Source organism: Sinohyriopsis cumingii, chromosome 3 (assembly GCF_028554795.1).
Source record: "Sinohyriopsis cumingii isolate HCF-2022 chromosome 3, ASM2855479v2, whole genome shotgun sequence".
Lineage (NCBI taxonomy): Eukaryota > Metazoa > Mollusca > Bivalvia > Unionida > Unionidae > Sinohyriopsis > Sinohyriopsis cumingii.
The window spans coordinates 114,649,709-114,662,224 of NC_142963.1; the positions used below are offsets into that span (position 1 = coordinate 114,649,709).

General features: G+C 35.8%; 1 protein-coding gene across 5 annotated transcripts in view; it reads left to right on the top strand.

Moving 5' to 3' along the window:
- The first annotated feature begins 750 nt into the window (after positions 1 to 750).
- The window catches only part of LOC149803625 (chondroitin sulfate N-acetylgalactosaminyltransferase 2-like), a 96,642-nt gene continuing 84,876 nt past the window's right edge, over positions 751 to 12,516 (top strand). For 2 of the 5 annotated variants that reach the window (XM_089953364.1, XM_089953371.1), the window contains exons 1-2: positions 751 to 1,194; positions 4,109 to 4,237. The gene's annotated coding sequence lies outside the window, so the exon portion shown is untranslated. Of the gene's footprint in view, positions 1,195 to 3,351; positions 3,368 to 4,108; positions 4,238 to 12,516 lie in introns of those variants that run through there. The other 3 variants (XM_089953368.1, XM_089953370.1, XM_089953372.1) reach the window with 3 other exon arrangements.

Below are 12,516 nucleotides of genomic sequence, written 5' to 3' on the forward strand. Positions count from 1 at the left end.
TTGTTTTTTATTTCTCTTCTAGTGATTTGGAGTTTGCTATTATCTTACGCGGTTTTATCATTTGCTCCAGCAACAGCAGCGGAAGCACTTAATTCATGAAGCTCTCGAAAAAGGATGGTGTCTGAGAACGTTTTTCCTTAAAATAGACGAAATGAAGCCTTAATCACCAGCAGAGAGCACTTACAAAATATATACCATTTGTTCTGCACCGCCTTCTTTGTATGTATGTTAGTGGGTCAACTGTTTTTTTTTAAAACTTTATAATGACTGACATTTATCTACCATACAGATTTAGTTCATGTGTAGAGTAGGAAACAGATTAAGATTTGTCATAATAGGGAGAAAATGGCTGCTTAAACTAGAATCTGTATATACATGGGGTCCTAGACATTCCAAACTGTATCCTGCCAAGGTTTCATTTTCAAGACATTTATTACGATTCTTTGGAACAAAAGTTATGGAGGTACACATTTTCAAGTTCCGCCCTCCCAATCCTCACCCCTACACCGCCACCACATACACGGTTAATTTTTAATATAGTTGAACGAGTTCATATCTCTAATGACTATCGCGAAACCATTTCCAACTACCACAACTCAGTAACACTGACACATTATTTGAGTATGTACGGTACATCTTTATCAGAATGAAATTGATGCCAAGACAACCCAGGTCTACTCTGCATGACTCTATCGTCCAGTTAAACTTAACAACAACATTATACTCTTCAGTGCAGCACGTGTGTCACCCTGTTTCTCCTTTCTTATGTGTGGAAAATAAAAGACATACCTAAAATGTTTCTTTGAAGAAATATTGTATCCGTTAGATGAGCCAATGAGAACTAATTTTGATCAAAGCCACAAGGACTATACCAGTAAACTTGGTTTTTAGGTTCATCCAACGAGAGTACAGATTGCCAGCATCTATTTTAAGTAGGATTGTTATTCCACCAGTCAGCGAGAACAATAACAGTCTATGGTGGGTATGATATTTGTGTATAGGTCGGATTATTATTCCACCAGTCAGCGAGAACAATAACAGCCAATTTTAGTGGGTATGATATTTGTGTATTGGTTGGACTATTATTCCACCAGTCAGGGAAAACAATAATAGACTATTTTTGGTTGGTATATTTGTGTATGGGTTGGACTATTATTCCACCAATCAGCGAGAAAAAATAACAGCCTATTGTTGGTGAGTATGATATTTGTGTATAGGTTTGACTATTATTCCACCAGTCAGAGAGAACAATAATAGCCTGTTTTTGGTGGGTCTGATACATGTGTATAGGTTGGAATATTATCCCACCATTCAGAGAGAATAATAACAGACTATTTTGGTGGGTATAATATTTATTCATAAGTTGGACTAATATTCCACCAGTCCGGGAGAAAAATAGCAGACTATTTTTGGTTGGATATGATATTTGTGTACAAGTTTCACTATCTTTCCAACAGTCGGGGAGAACACTAACAGCCTATTTATGGTGTGTGTGATATTTGTATTTATAAAATACGATAATAATTATAATTAATCCTCACACACACACACACACACACACACACACAAGCGATTGTCATGAACATAGTGTATGTTCGTGAAGAAAGTTTCAAACAAATTCACATATGTACACCCTTCACAGAAATAGTGTGTTTAAAAATCATGAGTAAATAGTTCAGTAAACTGCCTAAAACAGAAAAGTAGATATGAGCACAGAAAGCACCAGAGAGGACCAGGGCAGCGGATAGGATTAGTGGGTCCTAGGAAAAATTATCCAACAGGCCCCAATGAATCAAAATTGAAACAACGGTGGACCCCTTGACCGTTGTGGTCGCGAGGAATTTGTCCTACTCTGTCGGAGGTCCTGGATATCACTTACAAAGTTGTATGATCCATTTCTGAAAGGAAAGGGGTTGGTGGACGATTTTCTTATGTGACCAGAATTACAATTTGTACAAATCTACGTGTATTTAGATGACTCTTCAAGACTAAATACTCGTGAAAACATGAGGACTTATAAATCTCTCTGTTGCATATAATTAATTTCATAGTGGATGGATGCATACTGGTAAACACAGCCACACGAGTTACACATAGCTGATAGTACTGTATCAACTGGCAAATGTATTGCAGGATGAGTTAACTCATAATTAGTATCCATATTTTTTCATGGAGTTAGCAAACTAAAGAGAGTGAGAGAGAGAGAGAATACATTTCTTTGCCAATCCAATGTATCATAATCAGTTTTGGGATTCACATTCATTCCAATTTAATTTATTAACTAAATGGCAAACCTTTGCGGAATCTGCTTAATATGTGATGTGCCACCTTTGGTGTTCATTGATTGCTGCTAAGTAGACAAGTTAACTTGTTTATTTTCGGATTATTTATTACCATGCAGTCATAAGGGGGGGGGGGGCGGAGTTTAGACGAGAGTCACGATGCAGTAACATAAAGCAACATATCCTCATTTATGTTAATCAATACTTGATGAAAACGTACATTTCAGCTCTTACACTTGTGTGCTGGCATAGTATTGTTTACTACTATCTGCGGCGATCTATAAGGACAAATGTTCTATTCATGTAAGAAGTGTGGGTCACTTGAGTTGCCTACGTCAAATGCGCATGACCGTACCGGATGCGGCTATGGGATAGGTTTGGCCACCCATATCCACAACGCATGCTTCATCTTTTTTTCTTTTTGTTGGTCGAGAGTTAATTGGGGGGAGGGGGTATAATGTGGACAAAAGATTTAGCGACACTTGAGTAAATCGTGAAACGAAATATTTTCAACGTTTAATGCTGTGTATATACAACACCACGTGGACAGGGTACTAACATGAGCATATACTTGTTAATGGAGCAAGCCGGGTGTGATTCACACCCGGCGCTCTTTTAGCCTAATAATAAAACTTTAATCATATTCCTTGCATGTAATCCCATAAATTGAGTAGTCCTCTTATTTAATACCGGAAGTATCGAAAATCATTGTAGAAATAGTTGTAAAATCTCGTTTACCTTTTTTAGCTGATATTTTCGTTTAGATCGTCCGCCATATTATTTCAAATAATGATTACTTCAGTTCTCAGCCTCGTTTGTTTGTGTGCCATATAAGGACATTGACGCCATATTTGGAAATGTAAACAAATCGTAGTAAAAGTTTGGCGCCGTTTGGGTCAGAAATTCTGCGCATTAAAAGTAAATACGGTTTATCGGCAACTTTGAAATTCCACCAAGAAGCGATTATTCGCACTTGATTGATAATAATATAGCTTAGAATATCCAAAATATGATCTGACAAGCCTTACGTAGAAAAGGGGTCACGGCGGGAGTCTCGCATTATCTGTCATGGCGGACAGGATAAGGTTAGAGTAACCATGCCAATTTATTTTATCGTGTAAGGGCTTAATAAATTCAAAATAAGCCAAATTTCTTTCACAACATGATTATACCTATGTAGCTGATTTCTACACTGTTTGTTTTTCTGACTTTAGTGTTGCCTTTTTTTGCTGCTCCATTACATAATATGGGATCAGTTCGTAGCCTCAACCACAACAAATCAAGTTGAGGCTATGACATCGTAGCTAGTAGAGAATGTGAACAGTAGACTTACATGAAGTCTAGCTTAACATTCCCCTTTTCCTTACACCCAACATTATAGATGTAAATGACTTAAGGATTGATCTCACTCGGAATTAATGCATTAAATGTTTTATAATTCACGCAAGTATTGCTGAACGTTCTTGCTCAGTCATTATACTTTGATGTAGTATTGATTTTCTTCATATGATATATATATAGCTACACAAAACTATACCTTACATACAGAGGCTGCTTTGTTTGCATATTGTTATATTGTATACTTTGTCTTTTTAACAACAAACTTATTTTGTACGATATCTGAAGAGGATATTACCTTGAGAGCAGCCCTTCCAAATTACTTTAAAAATTTACTTGCCCAAAGGCAAATACATGTGAAATTTTGACTTGCCCATACAACTTTTGTTGTGTTTTTTTTCCTTCTTGCCCCCCACCCCATCTTAATGTACAAATTACAAGATATGGGAAGTTACTTAAAAGTTAGTATCACGTCTGTTCTTCCTCAGTAGGTGCTGTACAAGATATTTACCTGCTTGTCTGAAAATGTACTTGCCTGGAGCAATGGACAATATGGAATTTTGAGGGTCTGGAGAACAATTCCTTGTCTGGTCATCTTAACTGAAGCGGGAGCTCAGGTAAGTTATTGAAATATTGAACAGAAATGTACCTACATTATCACATCATGGTAAAAAAAGAAAACAATAATAGTACATGTGTTGGTCTGTTAGAATGTTACAAATGTGATACTGCTAGAGACGGAAACATCTTTCCTTGCAACTTTTTGATTGTATTGTTATTTTTCCCCATATAATTTATCAAGCCCATTAATTTCGTGTTATTTGTTTATGGAGATAAGTCAATGCTCACATGTAAATTTTCTCTGTTCACACTCCATTCTCTCCTTATCTCATCCGTCATGTTCACATATACTATCATAACCAATTTCATCTATTGACAAATTTTCTGCATACTCCTCGAGTTTCCTAACAGCACTGTTTAAAAACCATTCAGCCACATTGCAAAAATTTCACAGTTCATGCAGGTAGGGGCCCCGGGTGGCTAAGTTGTCTAAAACACTCGCTTTTATCGACACTGCCATCTCACCTCTTTCTGCGCGGCTTTGATTTTTGGTCTCGACCAGTGTGGGTATGTGGGTAGCTTGCCAGTAGCTTCCGGTAGATCAGTGGTTCTTTATTGGGATTTTCCCGGGTTTTTCCTCCACCAGTTATACTGGTCGCCATATATAGATTAAACCCAAAACAAACAACAACAAATCATTTCTCTTTTGTTGTGAAAATATTATAAAATTAGCAACTGCAGTAATTGATTATGTCTCATTTTTGCACATAAGTCACATAAGCAAGAACACATTAAAATTCCGAACGTCGTTTAACCTACAGTGCAGCCACTGTGCACTAATATAATAATAAGTGTATCCATTCAAAACTTTGGGACTGCTTTTCAATTCTTAAGGTAATTTTTGTTTTGTCTTGCCAACAATAGCAAGTAAAACAGATGAACCGGATAATTTTGCTTTAAAAAGTTATTTACAAATGAATGAAAAGTTTGGGTAGGTGTTGGATTATTGTGATTAGTATGGACTCATCACCTCATCTCAGAAACAGTTTAGATTTTAGAAAAAGAAAGAAAATAATATGCCAATAGAAAATAAAATAAAACGATTTATAAACTACCATGCTAATAGTACAAGAAGTCCAATTCTCTCTCTCTCTCTCTCTCTCTCGCAACTCGACCCCAAAAACGCCAATTTTGCGATACATATATGTCAAGGTAGTAAGAGCATGCCATAATTTATGTCAAGGTAGCAAGAGCAAAGTTTTGGCCTATATTATTTACAATTGCAAAACAGACCTCCTTCTTAATTGAGATATCTTACCAATAACTTATTTTAATTTGCATATCATTCAAGGGCAGGTACCTGCTGATTGTCATTCACTCCGTTACCCTTCACCTTGTTACACTGATAACTTTAGGCTCCCATGGCTGGACTTACCATTATCCAAAACGATCATATCTCCAGTCTTTCATTCCATGTTTGATAACAAAATTACTGTTCATTAGACACTGCGGTAGGAGAGCCTTGTAATTAGATTCTTGTTACCTGACCAACGTTTGTATCCACGTCAAGATGAGCCTTATTTGTACAACGCAAAGTGTTCCTGTGAGAGTTTTGGATAAACCAAACTGTCGGTGAATAGGCTAGAATTTCATTCAAATTCTTTGTGTTTTTCCAGCTGGTTGTGTTGCGTAAATACAAACGTCATTTCAAAGGATTAAACTAAATGACTGTGATTAATAGAAAGAAATGAAAGGCCTGGACCAATATCGTATTACTATAAATAATGGTCACATTGTTGCCCATTAATTTAGTAATTTCATAGATAAGTTTAAAGAGAAAAGTAACAAGAGCATGTATATAAATTAGTCTCATTGTAATTTAATGGCAGTGTAGCACGCACAGTCTGGTAAGACCCGTATTATGAATATCCAGCCTCCGTCTAACAAGAACTTCAATACAATCATCATGATTTTACAATCTGATTAAAATCAGATCTCCGCTGTTCTGGGTGAAGATCTGACAGCGTGCGCTTAGGGTCATGTTCTGGTGACCTTTGAGTTAACCAATGGAAATGCAGCTTTCAGAAATTTGAAAGTGGATCAAATCGTTCGGCACACACTGATGCTCTTCACCTATGCTGCCCAGTATCCCAAACGCGAAGATAAAATACTTCATCTGATTGACTGATAAAATTAACAATTGTGGTAAGAACATATGTCACCAGAACACGAACTATAAGCGGTCGCTATCAAATCTTCACGTAGGACAGTGGAAATCTGATTTTAATCAGATTGGATGATCTTAAGTTCTAACTCGAACTTAAACCCGTATACTCCGACAGCACTAAAGTTTATTTTTGGGTGTTACTAGAGGTTAATTTACGGCGGACTACAGCTGTGGACTTCAATTCCATTCTAGGGTTGAACTGGAGTGAGTCCAAGCCCGTATACTTCGACAGCACTAAAGTGTATTTTTGGTTGGTACTAGAGGTTGATTTACGGCGGACTACAGCTGTGGACTTCAATTCCATTCTAGGGTTGAATTGGAGTGAATCCATTCCCATTTGGGTGAATGTATGCCTAATTAAAAATGTACGTCTAATTATCACAGTTGAAATGCTCCAATTCCACCCCACATTTATAGATATATATAGAGTGGATTTCAAGTCGAGAGTCCATTTGATTCAGTGTGGCATCTATCTGGAATACACCAAAATGGATTTAAAGTGGAATGGCTGGTTGATTTAGAATGGAGCTAATTTACATCGTGTGGAGATCTGCAATGTGGTGGCTGGAGTGGATATGGGGTGGAAGATAAGGCACGTTTTCAGCTGGTATCCAGCTGACAGGTTTTCATTTAAAACGTTCTGAATAGTAATATGCTGTACAACAACGTTTTTATTATTATTAGTAGTAGTAAACAGTGCGTCATGCATCCCTTCAAGGTACTTCCCATGCACTTATGTACACCTTTTCAACCCGATTATCCAATTATTAGATGGCATTAGTCTGCCCCGCAGCGAATCTTTGATAACGGGATTCAGCCAAAAATCACCGATTTAAATCAACCCTAGGCGGATGTGGCAAAGTTTGAATGATGCACGCATTAATTAGGTTGGTTAAAACGTCGGATTTATGCGCTGATGCGTTGTCTTGGAGTTGAGGGATGCTTGGGTACCCGGTTTGCGGACCGGTAGTGTTTTGGCAACACTATGGATGCACAAAAATGTTCATTGACACTAGCAGTCAAGTACACATATTTGGACGACATGGCCATTTTTGTTGTTGTTGTTGTGTTGTGTCCTAACGCTATTTTCAGCACATGGTGGCCAGTATATTTGGTGGAGAAAAAAACAAACAGGGACTACCCCGGTAGAAACTGGCAAGCTTTATTGCATACCAACATTGGCCGAGCCCGAGACTCGAAATCACGCTGACAGATGTGAAATGGCAGTGATCAGTTCAGGCGAGCGCTTTAGATCACTCGGTCACCTTGACAGGGCATTTGCACCGAAAATAATGCGTATAAAATTATCTTGGTAGTCCGACTACGTTGAGCGGTTTGTGATCTCAGCTCGCTTTCTCAAATACAAACTTGATTATTTTTTTCTTGAGTCGGGTCAGAAAAGTACATCCACTTTTCATCTCTGGACCAGAGACCCGAGACTCTGGTGACAGTCTAATTTAAATGACTCTGGTCACTCTTTTCATATTTGAGAGTAGGTGTTTCGCGATTTAAACACGAGCTTTCTTTCTTCAACCGTTAACAAATACGGGGCATATCTTGCATAAACCTCTGAGCTTGAAATGATTCTTGGGAATATTAAAAACAATTGGCGAAATGATACCTGTGATAATATGAATATATTCCACAGCCGCTTCCCGCTCACCAATTGCCGGCAACAGTGTTCCAAAACGTTGGTCATCTTGCATGGATTAGCGACCATCTTTAAGACGATGAAACCATCTACAAAATTTAGCATATGGCAGATAAAAACGTCGGTAAACTTTATCCAATATTGGTATTGATATAATTTAGAGAGTATACTGAGAGCTCCTGGAGTTTACAGTACGTCGCTTGCTCAACAGCAGAATACACCGATAAACAGTTTCATCAGCGCCGCCATTTGCTTGGTAGAGCCTGGATTACGAATAACCTTTCCAAGCTCTGTATAAAATGCCAGTCAACAATAAGTTAACTTGTGATCTTGCAGTTAGTTCTAAATGAAAACAAACAACTTCATGATGTATGAAAGTAATTTTTGTTTCGGTTTTAAATACTTATAAGAAAAGCTCTATATACACAAATTAGTATTAAAATGGCTTCTGAAGTAAAATACTGTTTTTGACTGAAAAAGGCTATGATGTGTGTTTCATATTTCACTGATTTTAAAATTAGGTTTGGCAGGTTTTTCTTTTATATATATATATATAAAACTTATTATAAATCAAATAATATTTCAAGCACTTCAAAGTACTGGGCAAAAACCGGCTCAATTATAGTCTATATTAACCTATTTGTTTGAAAAGTCCGTTAAGCATTAAAGGTGCAGGGGTAGTAATAATATTAGTACCCTTACTCGTACCTCGTGGACAGGGTACTAACATGAGCATATTCGTGTTAATGGAGCAAGCCGGGTGTGATTCACACCCGGCGCTCTTTTAGCCTAATAATAACACTTTAAACATATTCCTTGCATATAATCCAATAAATTGAGTAGTCCTCTTATTTACGGAAGTATCGAAAATTATTGTAGAAATAGTTGTAAAATCTCGTTTACCTTTTTTAGCTGATATTTTCGTTTAGATCGTCCGCCATATTATTTCAAATAATGATTACTTCAGTTCTCAGCCTCGTTTGTTTGTGTGCCATATAAGGACATTGACGCCTTATTTGGAAATGTAAACAAATCGTAGTAAAAATTTTGCGCCGTTTGGGTCAGAAATTCTGCGCATTAACAAGTAAATACGGTTTATCGGCAACATTGAAATTCACCAAGAAGCGATTATTCGCACTTGATTGATAAAATTATAGCGTAGAATATCCAAAATATGATCTGACAAGCCTTACGTAGAAAAAGGGGTCACGGCGAGAGTCTCGCGTTATCTGTCATGGCGGACAGGATAAGGTTAGAGTAACCATACCAATTTATTGTATCGTGTAAGGGCTTAATAAATTCAAAATAAGACAAACTTCTTTCACAACATGATTATACTTATGTAGTTGATTTATACACTGTTTGTTTTTCTGACTTTAGTGATGATATTTTTTGCTCCATTACATGATATAGGATCAGTTCGTAGCCTCAACCACAACAAATCAAGTTGAGGCTACGACATCGTAGCTAGTGCAGGGGATGCCAGTATTAGTGCCATTCTGGTCACAGTCAGGTTAGAAATTATAAATCAATGATTCAGTTGATTTAGTTATGTGCACTTTTTATCACATTAAACGTTTTCATTATTGAGATCGGTATTGGGTACAAACTATAGTCAGACTCTAGATACACAAATCAATTTCGGAAATGTGATTTTTTTTGGTATACCATTGAGGGATAAATTCGAGGGTCGGCAGTGAGAAGCAGGGACATTCCGCCCACTGGAAACATATTTTAAGCTTATTTTTTTATTTGCCTAATCAAATATGACTTTTGACTTCCTACAGTTAAAGCTTCACAGCACACGTTAACGTTATTTTTTTTTAAAACTCGCAATTCAAGAACAATAACACTTGCGTAATTCTACATTGTATGCATGCACACTTTGAAACTGTCTGTGTATTGTTCTCCTTCTCAGTCATTTTATCGTAACTGTATGTTACCTTGGTTACGTTACATGCACATCTCTGCAGTTGCACAGTTTGCTGCATGTGCAGCTGGAGATCATTTTACAGAGCGCTATTTTGTCTGTCAATCTGTATTATATGTCCTGACAAATTAATAGGTTATGACAAAACAATGACAAACAAAATGGTTATTAAAAAGAGTCAGAACTTTGAAAATAACTATTAGAATTTTAGGGAAATGTGCCATATTTGCGTATGTATAGTGTAAGCCAATGCAAAGAGCATATACTCAGCTCCGTTGTCACATGATGTGTTGTCAGATCTAGGTCTCCCATTTATTCTGCCTGTCGCACACCGACAGAAGTGACTTCGCCCAATTTTCTCATAGAAAATTTGTATTGTGCACATGTTCACGTGTTTAATCGACTATCAATATGTATGGGAAACTTTGAATAGTTTAATTTACTATCGATATCTATCAGAGACATTGAATAATTTAATGTACTATCACTATGTATGAGGGACTTTGATTAGTTTGGGGACTTTCAGTATGCATTGGGACATTGAATAGTTTAATTTACTATCAGTTTATATTGGGGACATTGAATAGTTTAATTTACTATCAGTATGTATGCAAGGCATTGAATACTTTAATCTACTATCAGTTTATATTGGGGACATTGAATAGTTTAATTTATTATCAGTATATATTTTGGACATTAAATAGTTTAATTTACTATAGGCATGTATACGGAACATTTAATAGTTTAATCTACTATCAATTTATACTGGGGACATTGAATAGTTTAATGTACTATCAGTATGTATTTTGGACATTGAATAGTTCAATCTACTATCAGTTTATAATAGGGACATTGAATATTTTAATTTACTATCAGTATGTATTTGGGACATTGAGTAGTTTAATCTACTATCAATTTATATTTTGGATCACTGAATAGTGTTATTTACTATCAGTATGTATTTGGGACATTGAATAGTTTAATCTACTGTCAATTTATACTGGGGACATTGAATAGTTTAATGTACTATCAGCATGCATTTGGGACATTGAATAGTTTAATCTACTATCAATTTATATTGGGATCATTGAATAGTATTATTTACTATCAGTATGTATTTGGGACATTGAATAGTTTTATCTACTGTCATTTTATACTGAGGACATTGACTAGTTTAATGCACTATTAGTATGTATTTGGGACATTGAATAGCTTAATCTACTATCAATTTATACTGGGGACATTGAATAGTTTAATTTGCTATCAGTATATATTTGGGACATTGAATAGTTTAATCTGCTATCAATTTATATTGGGATCATTTAATAGTATTATTTACTATCAGTATGTATTTGGGACATTGAATAGTTTTATCTACTGTCATTTTATACTGGGGACATTTAATAGTTAAATTTACTATCAGTATGTATTTGGGAAATTGAATAGTTTAATCTACTGTCAATTTATACTGGGGACATTGAATAGTTTAATATACTATCAGTATGCATTTGGGACATTGAACAGTTTATTTTACTATCAATTTATATTGGGATCATTGAATAGTATTATTTACTATCAGTATGTATTTGGGACATTGAATGGTTTAATCTACTATCAATTTATACTGGGGACATTGAATAGTTGAATGTACTATCGGTATGCATTTGGGACATTGAATAGTTTAATCTACTATCAATTTATATTGGGGACATTGAATAAGATCACGATTTGTTTCTGTACAAGTAGAGTATAAAAATATCCGAATTCTACCGTTTAGTTTTTTTTTTTTAAATACAAATAACTACGTGCATCTGAAACTGAAACACCAGGTGACCCTTCCATTGATATAGGACATACTTATAATGTCCCTCTGTTGTCCATTATAGACAGGTTTCCTTTTGTGATGGGCGAGGCCGCTGTATGTTATGATAGTTATAATACTTATAAGGTTACTGCATTTGTATGGGAAAATATGAACGAGTTTTTCGGATGAAAATATTGCACGACCTTGAGAGTGCATTATATTCCTTCTGACAAAACGAGTTCATATTTTCCCATACAAATGTTGTAACCTTTTTATTATATATGCTCATTTTTTATTAATTCTGCCTAGGACTTAATTATCTAAATAAAATACACTACATGAAAAAACAAAGTAACTGAATATATGCCGTATTCCGAACTAAATACACAAGCGCATATTCATCATTACACAAAAACAACAACATTAATGCGCACATAACTCCGCCCACATAAATAAATCTTTTATTCACATGAGTTCAATATCAATTGCACGCGAGTTCAATATCGTAAAATACTGAACGATTCTGACAATACAAAGTTAACGGAGAAAAAAATGAGCATATAATAAACATACTTATAATACACTTACATATTGTATGGTAACATTGATTAGTGCGACCCTTTGGCTTGATTTACAAAGTTATCCTCTGGTAGATGTTAGTGTCATGTTTTGGAGGATGAATTAATCTACGTGTACACGTGTATCTTCTGACCTTTAGAACAC